Genomic DNA, 12,517 nt, shown 5'->3' on the forward strand with positions numbered 1-12,517 from the left:
CTCAGAACTGCTTGTTAGCATGCTCACCAGTATTCACATACCACTGCAGTGCATTCACAGGTGCTTCACGCCCACACTCTCCCTGTGTTGCTAGTGCTGCTGAATGTCTGTTAGCAACCATGAGAAGATTTCCCAAAAAGGCCCTTTTAATGGGAAAACTTGAGAAAGAAAAGGCACTTACTCTGCTGCCTGGTAGAAGAGGTGCAAAGCTGCCGTTAACAAGCAGCCAGCTTCAAGGCTTGGGTTTCTCAGAGCTTTTCTGTTTGCTTTTGTGCTCTGGAGCTTGGAATTTTAACACTATGTCATTTAAATTGCAACATCCTGGTGTGAATATTCATTGCATCAGTGTTCTGCCAGTCACACCTCCAGGTCCTAGGTGTGTTCATTAAATATGTCAGAAGAATCATTATCAGCTACAAATGTGACCGAGTATCTGAGACTTAATGAGCATTGTTTTTCTTTTAACCTCTATCTTTTTGGTTGCAAAGTGTAGGTAGTTCTTTACTGTATGCACTTCAAGACTTATTTCCAGGTTGTGCAGTTTCTCTGTCTGCCTGCCCAAAGCTCCCTGTTTCCCTCAGCAAAAAAGCTTTTGGCCAGATTTCAGCTGGACTCATCAAATCACAAAGAAAATGAAATTTCTACAAATTTTATGAAAGCCGATGACTGGATAGTAGAGAAAGTCCAAAATTAGTTCCCCAGTGAGAGTAAGACAGGCAGAATTTAGCAATTCTACAGCCACTGTTTGTAGCTTCCAGCCAGCCAATAAACAAGTTTATAATTGTGACCCAGCTGTAGCTCCTGCTCCCTCATGCCATGCCAAGCAGAAGGGAAATGGGAAAGGGAGATCCTGGCTTTTGGGAGAGGGAGGACACATTGCTCTGGGAAAACAGCTTGGGGACAAAGGACCCAAAGCTGCAGGCTTTACTTCTTCTGGTGCATTTGGAATAACTTGTTTTGATATGGAATTCAGAGACCTTAAAAAAAAAAAAAAACAGTGATGGTAACCAGTGCTCCCTAGCAACCCTACAAAAACAAAGCAGTCTGTGCAGTTTCGCCTTCGTGAGGAGCAGTATTTGCCTCACTGCAGTAACAGATTTCATCTTGAGCCTTTCAAGGGGTTCCAGCAAGCAGGGAGCATGGGAAGGAGCTCTGGCATGTCCCTGTGTGATGGTGTCCAACCCTGCATTCCTCGTGTCAGGGCGTTACTGGAGGGACAGGGTGTGCAGGGATAAGGCTGGAGTTGGTGCTGTGCTATTTAAGCCAGTAGGAGTCATGTGTATGGACAGGAGATAATTATAAAGCTCCTCTGTTTCCTTGCCTTGTGTTTTGTCAGTGGAGCACAAAAGATACAGGAACTTAATCGCATATTAAACTACTTCTTATATAATAATTACTGCGAGCATGCCCATGAGATGCTCTTGTTAGGTTCAGTATGAATTGCTGAGCTGAGCACAGCGCTCTTAAATCCTCTACAGGCTGCAACTTTCTGGCATTTACTTACAGGCAGATGTATCCTTTTAGCAGTGTAAGTTTTGTGAGATGAAGGAGCAAGATTTGCTGCTGGATCACGCGTGGCACAGGGGGAAAAGGGGCAAAGGCCCTCCTGTAGGATTCAGTTTGTGCCTGTGTGGGAGCAGCAGCCGCTCGTGCATCCCGTGGCACTGAGCTCAGCGCCTCTGCTGTAGGTACTGCAAACAGCCTTTGTGCTTTCTGGGACTTGACAGAGCAGTACATGACCCAAATTACCCTGTCCCATCCCAGGGTTTGCTTGCCAAACATGGCCCCTCATCTTGTATGTCAGGGAATAAGAAACTTTCCAGATCTGACAAGCTGTACGAGCTGTCTTGCAAGACAGTTTGTTAATATTTACTAAATTTTGTAATGACCTCTGGGCTCCCTGAGCAGTTTTGGGCAAATCATATGAGGCTTCTATTCTGGCTGAGATTTATTGAGTGCAGAGCAGATTCAAATCCCATCTCGGGAAGGGGGGGGGGGCTCGGAGAGGGGGATTGGATTGAGCAACACATGGAACAGACCTGAAGAAGCTGCTCCAATCCTCTGCGATAGGAACAGCTGAATCTCACAAGCACTGGGTGTCCCTGTGGTGGGCTACGGGGGGTCCCTGGAGCCGTGAAACCTGCAAATCCCATCCCTTCACCCCAGCATGACTTTCCAGCGCCGTTTAAAGCTGCTGCGTCACAGCATGCCTATGCAGCACGTCAGGCCAGCATCAGCCCGTGGAGCTGCAGCGTGTCCTCCTTCCAGCGGGCGAGCTCCCAAGGGGAAGCATCCCCAGAGCACGCTCCAAAACAGGCAGCCGGGAACGGAAAGTTCAGCGCGAGCTCCGAGCGCCTGCGAGTTCTGCTGCAGTGTCCTTGAGTGCCCTCCCCCTGCCCCAAGCCTCTGCCTCGAATGCTTCCCTTCAGCCTAATCCATTTTACAAAATGTTCCCTTCCTGTTTCTCTCCAGCTCTGTTCCAGTCTCATCTCTTCCAGCCTTTTTCCCTTCTGCCTTGCCTCTGCCTTTTGAGATCACTCTTTCCTACGAGGGTTTTAGATCCCAAGCAAAATCTGTTCCTTGAGCTGCGGCTCTGCATCCTGTTTTTCTCTCATTTCGCTCCCCTGATTGCTGTCTTGCAAAGCATCGTGGTTGTAAGATGTGATTAAGATCAGCGTTCGATCCTGGCACATAGGGCTAAATCCCCTGTAAAGCTTTGGGGTGTTGGGAGGGTGAGAATACCCTGGTTCAAAAGTACATTGTATTATAAAGCCAATATACATTTTAACCTATTTTTCCCTAATGCTTGTCTCTCTGGAATAATAAGGTGCTGTTTGCCTTTGTACTCTCTATAATATTTATAGCTTCCTTTGCTAAAAGCCAATGAATTCAGAATATCTTACAAGGTGAGAATTTCTAGGTGTGTCTCCTTAGCGGTCACTGTATCAGGTCATCACAGGCTGAGACAGAAACCTGGAGACAGAACACACACAGAGACGAGGGATTGATGTTACTGAGGGCTGGTGTAAAACGGACAGTAACAGATCCACTGCTTAATGCAGCATTCGACATGAGCAAGCAGAAACCTTTGTATTGCAGCACTCAGCATTCCAGGTACAGTGGGTGGGGAATACTGGCTTCCATGGGCTCAAAAGTGCAGTGCCAATGGAAAGCTGTCCTCTGGAGCAGTATTCTTTCAAAGCTTCCCAAGAACTAGAAATAGGAAACCTCAGAGTCACAGCTTTTCCATTAAGGCAGAGACGTGCCAAGCTCCTTCTGATCCTCCTCTGTTCTCTGCTATAAAATCAAGCAAAGTTCTGATTTCATTTGGACCACTGGAAATTGAGATCTATTATTTCTGAATACTTAGAAAGTTTTCAAGCTGTGAGCTGACAACTGTTCTGGAAATCAATAATAGCAGCTCAGTGTCACTGCAACTCCCCCCCATTGACACAGGTACAAATCAGTCAAGATTTGGCCCTTACCAAGGAAGGCTTGTTATGGTTTTGTAGCACATATGAAGAGAAAAATTTCTTTAGTGATATGGAAATATTAATTTCCAAACGTTCCCCATACAGATTTCAGTGCACACACCCCAATCTAGTGGCACCTGAAGTGGGGTTGCTGGAGATGAATGGTGTTAAGAGGAGTAGTGAGAATATTAATGTGACATTTTATCTTTTATTGCATCTAAAGCTTCTGATGCACAGCCCCATCTCTGAGCATCTCCGGTGTCACTGCCTTGGGCTGTGCAGAGCATTGACACTGCTGGCTTGGGGATGCTCCCCACCTTAGCAGTGCTGCCCCCAAGAACGCCGCAGCAGCTTGGGAAGAATGCCAAAGAAACCATACAGTGTACGAAGAGCTGACCTTGGGCTGTTTGGCTGTGTGCCACAGGCCAAGACACTGCCATCCTGCAAAATAAACACCTCCTCGTCCTTAGCGCAGCAACATCTGTGAAGGATAAAGGCCAATCCAACTGCTGATGCTGCCAAACTGTCATCCGTTGCAGCACGGGGAAATCTCAGCCCCTCATCCCAGCCCTGACGGATGTTGCCCAGCCTCAGCAATGAGATGTGAGTGCTTTGATTTGCACGCCCGCAGCCAGCGGGCTCATCCCAGTGGAGCGGCCATATGTGCAAATTTCAGGTGTCCTCACCGTGGCTGCATATGCTTTAATGTGATTCATTTATTTATTTATTTTTGGAACTGTTGGATCCTTGCTGCCAGGCTACAGAATGGCTTTTCAGCTTTTCCCCTGGCACCCTAGATTGTATTTTAATAGAGTTTGTCTTGTAGCCCTCTAAAATGAGATGTCAGCAGGTGACTTCTCACTTTTCTTAATGGAACACATACTGTCCTCCCTCCCAGCCTGCACGTTGGCAAAGATGCCTACAGGTTCCTAGGGGATCGGATAGGACTCAGCATCTACAAGCTGGTCTTGTTAGTTCGGATTAAGGAAATGTCCATACTGGATGCCCATAAGCACATGGAATGAGCATGGGGTGAAGTTCAGGGTGGAAACATCCTGGATGAAAGCAGCTGTACCATGTTGGGTTTTTTTTCTTTTTCTTTTTTTTTTTATTTGGAGCTTTAATTAATGACAGTGATATCTGGGGCATCCTCAGTGATTATGGCTTGAGGATGCTGCCCTGTAAAGGCAACAGATTGTAGAAGGTGCATGATAAAACTTCCCCTGACTCTCTGGCCTTTGTGTGTACACGTGTGGCTCTGCTGGGTCCTTCTAAGACTAATCTTTCATGTGATGCCCACATTATACAGGGGAGCTTCCAAACCAAGGCATCTAACAGTGGCATTTTGGGCATGCATTGCCACCGATCCCCCTTTTGTGTGGCTCTTCTTTGAATTAAAGGTGTTTTCTGAATGATGATATAGTGTTGACATTGCAGTTTTCATTCTTTCTTGGAGTACCACCCTGGTGACCTCGCTGTGAATTTCAGTCTGCCATGTTGTCTGGCTACCTGTATCCACTCCCCCATACATAATTGTGTTTCTTGTGCTCTCTGAAGGACTCTGCTGTCTTGGAGGACAAAAGATTCACGTACAAAATTAGCATATTTATAGATTATGTAAATAATAACATAATTTATACCCCAAACATTGTGTGCTGCACAAATATAATCTCCACTGCCCCCATCATGCTTACACACCAGACCACAAAGTACCTCGGGCTTTACTCAGATATCCCAGTCAATCAGTGCAAGGATTCTGAGTGCAAAGAAAGACATAGAATATCTATAAGAAAAAAAATCACGTTTCATATCTCCTTTTTCCCTTAACCAAGAGCCTCTCCAAACTCATACAGTATCACAATGTAATACCTATGGGAACATTTGCTTGGTGTTGTGATGGGGCTGGTTCCTGCTGTGCCAGTGGTGCTGTAGGAAGCAGGGAGCAACCACACTTCGACCTTCAGGATCATGCAGCACAGACCTGTTTGTTGCCACGTTTCCCATCTTCTGAGGTACAAAGGAGCAAATTCACACTGTTGGTTATTTTTTTTTCTTGAAGCAAGGCTACCCCGGGGATGAATTTTGTCCCAGGAGGGGGCTATAAAGCGACAGGAAACAACACAGAGGTGGGAAATGAGAGCAATTAAAAAAATGAACCCGCTTGACCCTAATTTTGCAAATCTCTAGCTGTCAAAGAACGTAGCTCAACTAATTATGTTTGGATGTGAAATTATGGAATCATTACAGCTCTGATTACACAGGTCCCCCAGCTCTTTCTTGCCATGGTGCCGGGGCGTGTGTGCTTTCTAATGTGTTCGTTCATTTTATGTTTGTTTTCTCATTTCAGCTGTCCAGTTTTCCCGTAGTAACCAGAAATAGGCCACCAAAAAAGAAATAATTGCAGCGCATCTGAGATGTGCTGCCCTCAACTGTCCTCCCACTGCCCTCCTTCTTCTTTCTCCTTTTGGCCTTTGGAGACTGGAGCCACCGCTGCAGTCAGGCAATTACGCTTCAAAGCTGAGAACTGCACTGAACTTTGCCAAAAACTGCTGAAGCTGCGAGTGCTCCAGCTTTGAACATGTGGTGTGGACGTGCAATCACTTCCCAGCCTGATGCTCTCGGGGTGAGAGCAGGCAGCTATATTAGAAATGAGCTCACATGAGTGTTGGGTGGCTGAGAACCTTTGACTTTGGGTGGCACATTGTGGAGTCTCTGATGTAAAATGTTTCTCCAGTTTATATACATCCATATGTACAGCACACACACATATATATACATGCTTTATTTGTATTTGTATTGTTTTTTCCCATTCTCTAACACCTCCTTACAAAATCCATGCCTTTTTCCCTTTATTAGATTGCCACGATGCACACTATAAGAATAATTTGGGAATCCAAACCTTTATCAGGACCTTGCTCTGTGAAATCAGTGTGACCTGCCATTCCCAGCAATGTGCCAACAAACCGGTGCCTGCAGCTCTGATATCAGGAGCAGCGCTGCACTTGTTGCTCTGAGCCTCTGTGTCTGTGCCCCAGGGAGGGCAGCAGAGCGAGGAGGACATGGAATCCAACCCCTCATCCTCGTCAGCAACTTTACATTAACAAACTGTGTGCCCATAACGGAGCAGCTGGAGAAAACAAACCAAACAGCCATCTGCTGCAAAACACCACTCCCAAAATAGAGATTATTACATGAAACAGAGTGCAGAGAAGGGAAGGTTGATTCAGAAAATAGCTTGCAACTGTCCTTTACACAGCTCAGTATTGTATGGTAAATAATGTAGAAAGGAAAGGAAACTGCAGGCTCAAAGTGGATGCGCCAGAAAGTAGCACCAGAGTCTTTGGAGACCTTCCAACAGCACAGAAGCACACTGCAGGTGTAACCAGTTCCTCTAACAACCTCTGGCCTCCCTTGCTGTTCTGAGGAATCAAGCTATGAGTATTTGGGGAAATCTGAGCTTCAGCTTGGTGACCCCAGCAGCCATGCACAGATGCAGAGGGAAGGCTGGGTATGCTCTGTGCAGTTCCAGCTGCAGACAGAGGTGCACAGGGAGTGGTCATTCAAGGTTCAGAGGTGAGGAGAAGCCCACATTGTCTTTCTGTTTCAAGCACAGCAGGATCATTCACGGCTCTTCTGTGCTCCCAGGTTCTGACAGCACTCCTGGGAGCCCTGGCTTCAGCCCACTGGCTGACCCTGCTGAGCTGCAGGCATGGGGCTGCAGCTGCTACCCAACATTTCTCCCCTGGCATGCAGGGATTGCTATCAGCTTTCCAGGATTCTGCCTTCCTGGCTGCTCCTGCTGAGTGATCATATCCATGTCCCAAAGTGATGTGATCTGGCAGCACGATTAATTGGGTTAACTGAACTGATACAGAACAGGTATCCTATCTGCAACCACCTCTGCTGAGTGAGATGTTGCTGTTTCTAACTCTCATTTGATGACTGGTTTTGATATTTTTCTTTTCTCCTTCTACCTATCCTTTTTTCCTTTTTTTTCCCCCTCCTTTTTTTCCTCCTCTTTTCCCATTTTTCCCTATTTTTCCTTTCTCCTTTCTTTCCTTTTCTGTTTCCCCCACCTTTTTTTTTCTTCTTTTTTCCCCTTTCCTTTGCTTTTTTTTCCTCCAAATTTCATAACAGCAAATTAAAACACTCGAGCTTTAATCAGCTGCATCCGCAAAGTAGGGCAGAGCTGCAGGGCGAGCACTGCGACAAGAACACAGCAGTTAGGAACGGGGCCACGTGCCCCTGACCTCTTATCACCCTCTGCAGCAACGTGGTGACATGAAAGCAGCACTTCACTTACAGTGACAAGAAGACTGAAAGTAAGCTAAAACTTCACTTCCAAGGCCTCTTTGTCGTTCTAGAAGGGGGATTTAAACCAGTGCTTGTGTGAGCGCGTGGAACGCCGTGCTGCTTTCCATAAGGAATTCGTGCTCGTTACAGAAATGGGCAGCAGATTAATTCATGTATAGATTTTCTGCGTACTGAAAATAGTTTGTGGAAGCAGGCTGCGTGCTTCGTGTAGCTCCACACTTGCAAATGTATCCTCACTGAGATGCTAATGTCTGTCAGTGTGCGTGTACAAGCAGCAGCATTTGCATGCTTAATCGGGCACGTGGCCTTTGTTAATTAGACAGTCAGTTAATGCTTTATGTCTGTGGGTCTGCATGAGCAATCATTTGTCCAGAACCTCATTAATTTTACTGGCTGCCCCTCCTGTTGTAGTTCACAAATCAGGCTGAGCATGCACACAAATCCCTTTGAGTAGGTTTCTCTAATAAAGCAAATCAGGCATCAGAGGAAACTCTCAAAGAATATTGAAAACAACAAAGCTATAAGGGCTGACCTGGTGATTTTGCAAAGCGTCTTTGTACGATCAAATGAGAGCTGCCAAGAGCAGCTGAGAATTCCAGTTTGCAGCTAGGGGCAGGCAGGGCTGCCCTGTCATGTACTTACGTGCTGTGTGTGTCTGTGTGTATATACACAGCAAAACACAAACATGCAGTCATTGTCCCCGGGTATTTTTTGTGCATACTCAGTGGAGGTGTCTCTTCTGAGCCCTCTGCCTGCAGGACACAGCATCTGCCAGTTACTGCATCCACAGAAACAGCCCCAGTGCCCAACAACCCAACATGCCAAACAGCCCCAGTACCCAACAAGGGAGCATGGACCTGGTTGTACAGGTGGGCTGTGTGTACACAGGGGCACAGTGGTCCCACCTGCCTGTTCCCTCTTGTGATGCCCCCTCAAGCTGCCCAGGAGAGAGGAAAGCAGCCAAAGGGCTTTGCTGAGAGTGCAGTTAGAGACAGAATATGTCACTCACTGTTCTAGACTGAGGCTGAATGCAGCAATGAGGCCCCAGGACTGGTGGTGGCTGTGGGCATTTTCCATGCTGGTGACCAACAGAACAGTAGGGTGGAGGTGTGAGATTCTTGCTTTCTTTCCCCTCTGCATTCTCTCATCAACAAAGCAAAGAATGTCACTGGAACACAGACTTAAAATGATCCTGGGGTGAAATCCTCATTCCCAGTGACTGCAGTGCAGACAGCATCGCACTCAGGATCTTCCGGACGTTGTTCCATGTAATTGCTACCCCAGACAGCATCTTCTATAGATAGAAAGATGAAGGTGAAAATGTTCCAGGAGCAGCAGCCTCTCTTTCCCTCCTTGCTATCAGTGTGTTTTGCTTTTTTCAGCTGCTCTGCTTATGCAGTACACCTCGATTGGCGGAGCCACAGTATGAGTTGTGCTTGTGCTTTTGCCATCTGCACTGCAGTCCCCATTATGGATGCAGCGCTGAGCAGCTTATTTCACAACTGACTGAAGGCAAGGGGAAAAGCACGTGCGTGTGTGAGGTTATTCCTTTCATCATTCAAAACTGATTTGGAGGTTGGCAAGGTAAACTGCTCGCTTAACTGTTCTCTGTGAAAATAAAAACACCAGTTATCGTTTCCAAAGGACCAACCTGCAACGCGGATTTGGGCATAATTAAAAAATGGGTCTGTATTGCACCATAAAAAAGACGTGCTTGATGTTTTAACTGCATCCCCACACTGAGTTCTTTGTTTAAACTACCCCTGCACTAGGGAGTGTTACTGCAGTACAAGAATATCTGTGGAAATGTAGTAATTACGTGGCTAGGTTTCGCCTAGATCTCTAAGCTGGACTGTGTTATTACTGTGCAAAGGGAAATCTCTGCTGCAGGGAGAGAGAAATGGTATTGGAACTGAGGTCTTAAAATAGAGGAGTTATTTTCTTTCTTCCTTTCTTCTTTTCATCCTTTCTTTCTTCCTTTTCCCCAGCTGTGCTTGCATAAATCTAGACTTAGTTCAGACATCACAGGAGTTCCAACTGCCTTGGGAAAAAGAAAAAAAAAGGCATAGATGTTGCGAAATGAATGTCTCTGCCCCGGCTGGGTTGCTGGGAGGACAAGGGTGAGAGAGACATGCTGATGTGACTTTAGCTGCCCTGAGCCAGCTCCAGAAGTAATGTTTAATCAAAGCAAGCTGACATTTGTCTATTGAATTGTTATCAGAATTGCTTAGTCATTCATGTGCCATTGTGTTTCAGAATGGAGAGCAGGGGATTTATTCAGCTTGACATGAGCTGCTCCCAGCCGTTAGCATTTCCCCCAACATCCGACTGATATCTCCATTTCACACTGCTAAAAGAGTCACCTTGAGGCCAAGGTGCTACTGACCCCTGTGCACGAGGTTTCTTGTTAGAGCATCCCTGGGAGATGCTTTCTTCTTTATTATCAGTAATCTCCAACCTCTTGGAGGGGCCTGGGGGCACCGAGGGTTCTGCGTGCTGTTTGCATACTGTTTGATTGCATGTCATATAAATAGTGTAAACCTTCTTAGGTTCACCTTTGTTGTAAATAGGGTTGGAGGCTGCAGGATCACTGAGGTTTGAAATCAGTGCTGATGGAAGCTTCCACTCCCTGTTCTGCTGGGTCTGAATTTTCAGGCTGTGAGTTGGAGGAAGAGCAGAGGTGTTATTTGGAGGAGAGAAAAAAAGGGATATCTCATTTGTGTGTGTGCACATGTGAGGGAGATGCAGACAGACAGACAGACAAGACAAAGCAGTGTGCTGCTGAATTCATGAGCAAGGGAGCTGGAAGAGTGTAGCCATAGAAACACTGTGTGCTTAGTTGTGATCACTCAGAACGATATAGCCCATCTCCTCAGCCTGAGGGAGCCAGAATATTTCCTTGAAATTTTGGGTCTGTTTTGTGCATCTGCCCTGGGCACGCAGGTGTGTATTTCACACGTCTGTGGTGCTAGTAATGTATGGGTGACTATGAGGACAGAAAGTGGATAGGTGGCATGGTGCTGTTCAAAGGATGTAATGAAGGAAAGAGAGAGAGCCCTGAGCTTATTGCAGAGCTGAGGAGAAAGGACAGCAGTGTGATGGCAAAGGGCACAGCTGAGCAGAGCAGGTAGAGGTAGACTGGGCTGCCCAAAGCACAGCTGTTCCCTCTGGGAGCAGAACAGTACCATGGTAAAAAACTCTGCAGAGCGAGGATCTTTGCATGGATGGTCACAGGATGGGCAGCGGGTGTTCTCTGTGGGTGGAGATTTGTGCTCGGTTTAAGCTGTTCTAAGTCCATGCTGCTGGGTCATGTGTTCTTCCTTGTGCCAAAATCAGCACTTGAGTGATCTGCCAGATTAGGAATCTGATCCCTCTGAACACTAACCCAGCACAAAGGGAAAAGACAAACAAATAGTTTCCAGCTGGATCGCTTCCTTGGCTTGGCTGATGCTCATGCCAGCAGAAGGATGCAGGTAAGGACAGGAAAGAGGAGAAAGCAAAAATGCACCTTCTTCTGTCAATCTGAGCTCGGCTCAGCTCAGTCACAAAACCACTGATACCTGAGTCTCTGCTGTCTGCACAGAAGAGCCATCAGCTTGGACAAGGAGCAATGGGCCCCTTTTCCTCTCTGGTTGCTTGGTGGCAACACTGGACAGCCAAGTGGTCAGCAGCAATGCAACCCGTGCCTCCAACTTCTGGCACAGCATGTGTGAAGTCATACAATTAAGGTGGACGATACCCATGGTCTCAAATGGTTGCTCCACAGCATTCCCAGGAGGTCTGGGAGAGTTGTGCTGCAGGCTGTATGTTGGTTTGAAAAGTGTAATGTCAATTTCTGGACAAGAGGGAAAGGAAAACTAACACCTCTTACAGCACACAGCATGCTTCAACAGCATCTCTTAAATCAAAACAGTGTGCTGAAAATTTGGGGTCTTCATGGGTGTATCCTTCAAAGGAAAATTTACACTGGAGTTTGCCCTTTTTGATGCAGTTCCTATTTAGACATGGCCGTGTCCATTCTGTTGAGCAGTGAGCATGCAGAATAGATGGGTGCCCATGCCAACTGATGCCACATGTGCGTGTTGTGCCACAAAGAGCTGTCCTGTGCTCAGCACTGCTGAGCACTGCTGGCAATAGGGCTGCTGTTACCTGGGCCCAGCTGTGGGCCTATACCCTGTGGTCACCCCAGGCTGGAGCTCCCATGGCCAGGCCTGGTGTTCTGCCTCTCTCTTGCTCTCCTCCCATGTTTTTTTGTTCCTTCCCTCCCTGTGCTGCAGCCCAAACCCCAAACAATAACCAGAGGAAACCTCTGGTCGCATAGTTCTCATTCCTGGGCTGAGCTGCATATGGCTGTGCTCAGGATGGAGGCGTGTGTGTGTTCAGACTGGGATTTTCTCCTGTTGGTTCCAACCTGAGAAAAGTACAGCTGCTGTAACTCGTCCTATGAGCCCAGACCCCAGCATCAGTGCAGGAGCAGAACTGGGCAGGTGGCATCATCATCCCCTTGCTGTGCTCTGAGGTCATTGGAACTGCCCTCAGTGCTTGCACTTGTGCAGTTATATCCCTTTTTGAGAACCTGTCAGCATATTTGAGGATTAACGTAAAGGTGTGATCCCTTACTTATGTGTTAAAGTGTTATATCAGTGATACAACTTAGTCTAGTGGTGTACTTGACAGCTCTAACTTGGACAGACCTTCTGTTGGGGGAATTCATATAACCATAGAGTCAC

General features: G+C 46.8%; 1 long non-coding RNA gene across 1 annotated transcript; it reads right to left on the minus strand.

Annotated features, from left to right (window-relative positions):
* Positions 1-9,963: 9,963 nt before the first annotated feature.
* LOC149915903 (uncharacterized) lies at positions 9,964-12,246 on the minus strand. The gene is made up of 3 exons (XR_016471390.1): positions 12,199-12,246; positions 11,348-11,588; positions 9,964-10,443 (listed from the first exon to the last, which is right to left on the minus strand). It is a non-coding gene; the product is annotated as an uncharacterized LOC149915903 (long non-coding RNA).
* Positions 12,247-12,517: the final 271 nt, after the last annotated feature.

Source organism: Phasianus colchicus, chromosome 15 (genome assembly GCF_987193195.1).
Source record: "Phasianus colchicus chromosome 15, bPhaCol1.hap1.1, whole genome shotgun sequence".
Taxonomy (NCBI): Eukaryota; Metazoa; Chordata; class Aves; order Galliformes; family Phasianidae; genus Phasianus; species Phasianus colchicus.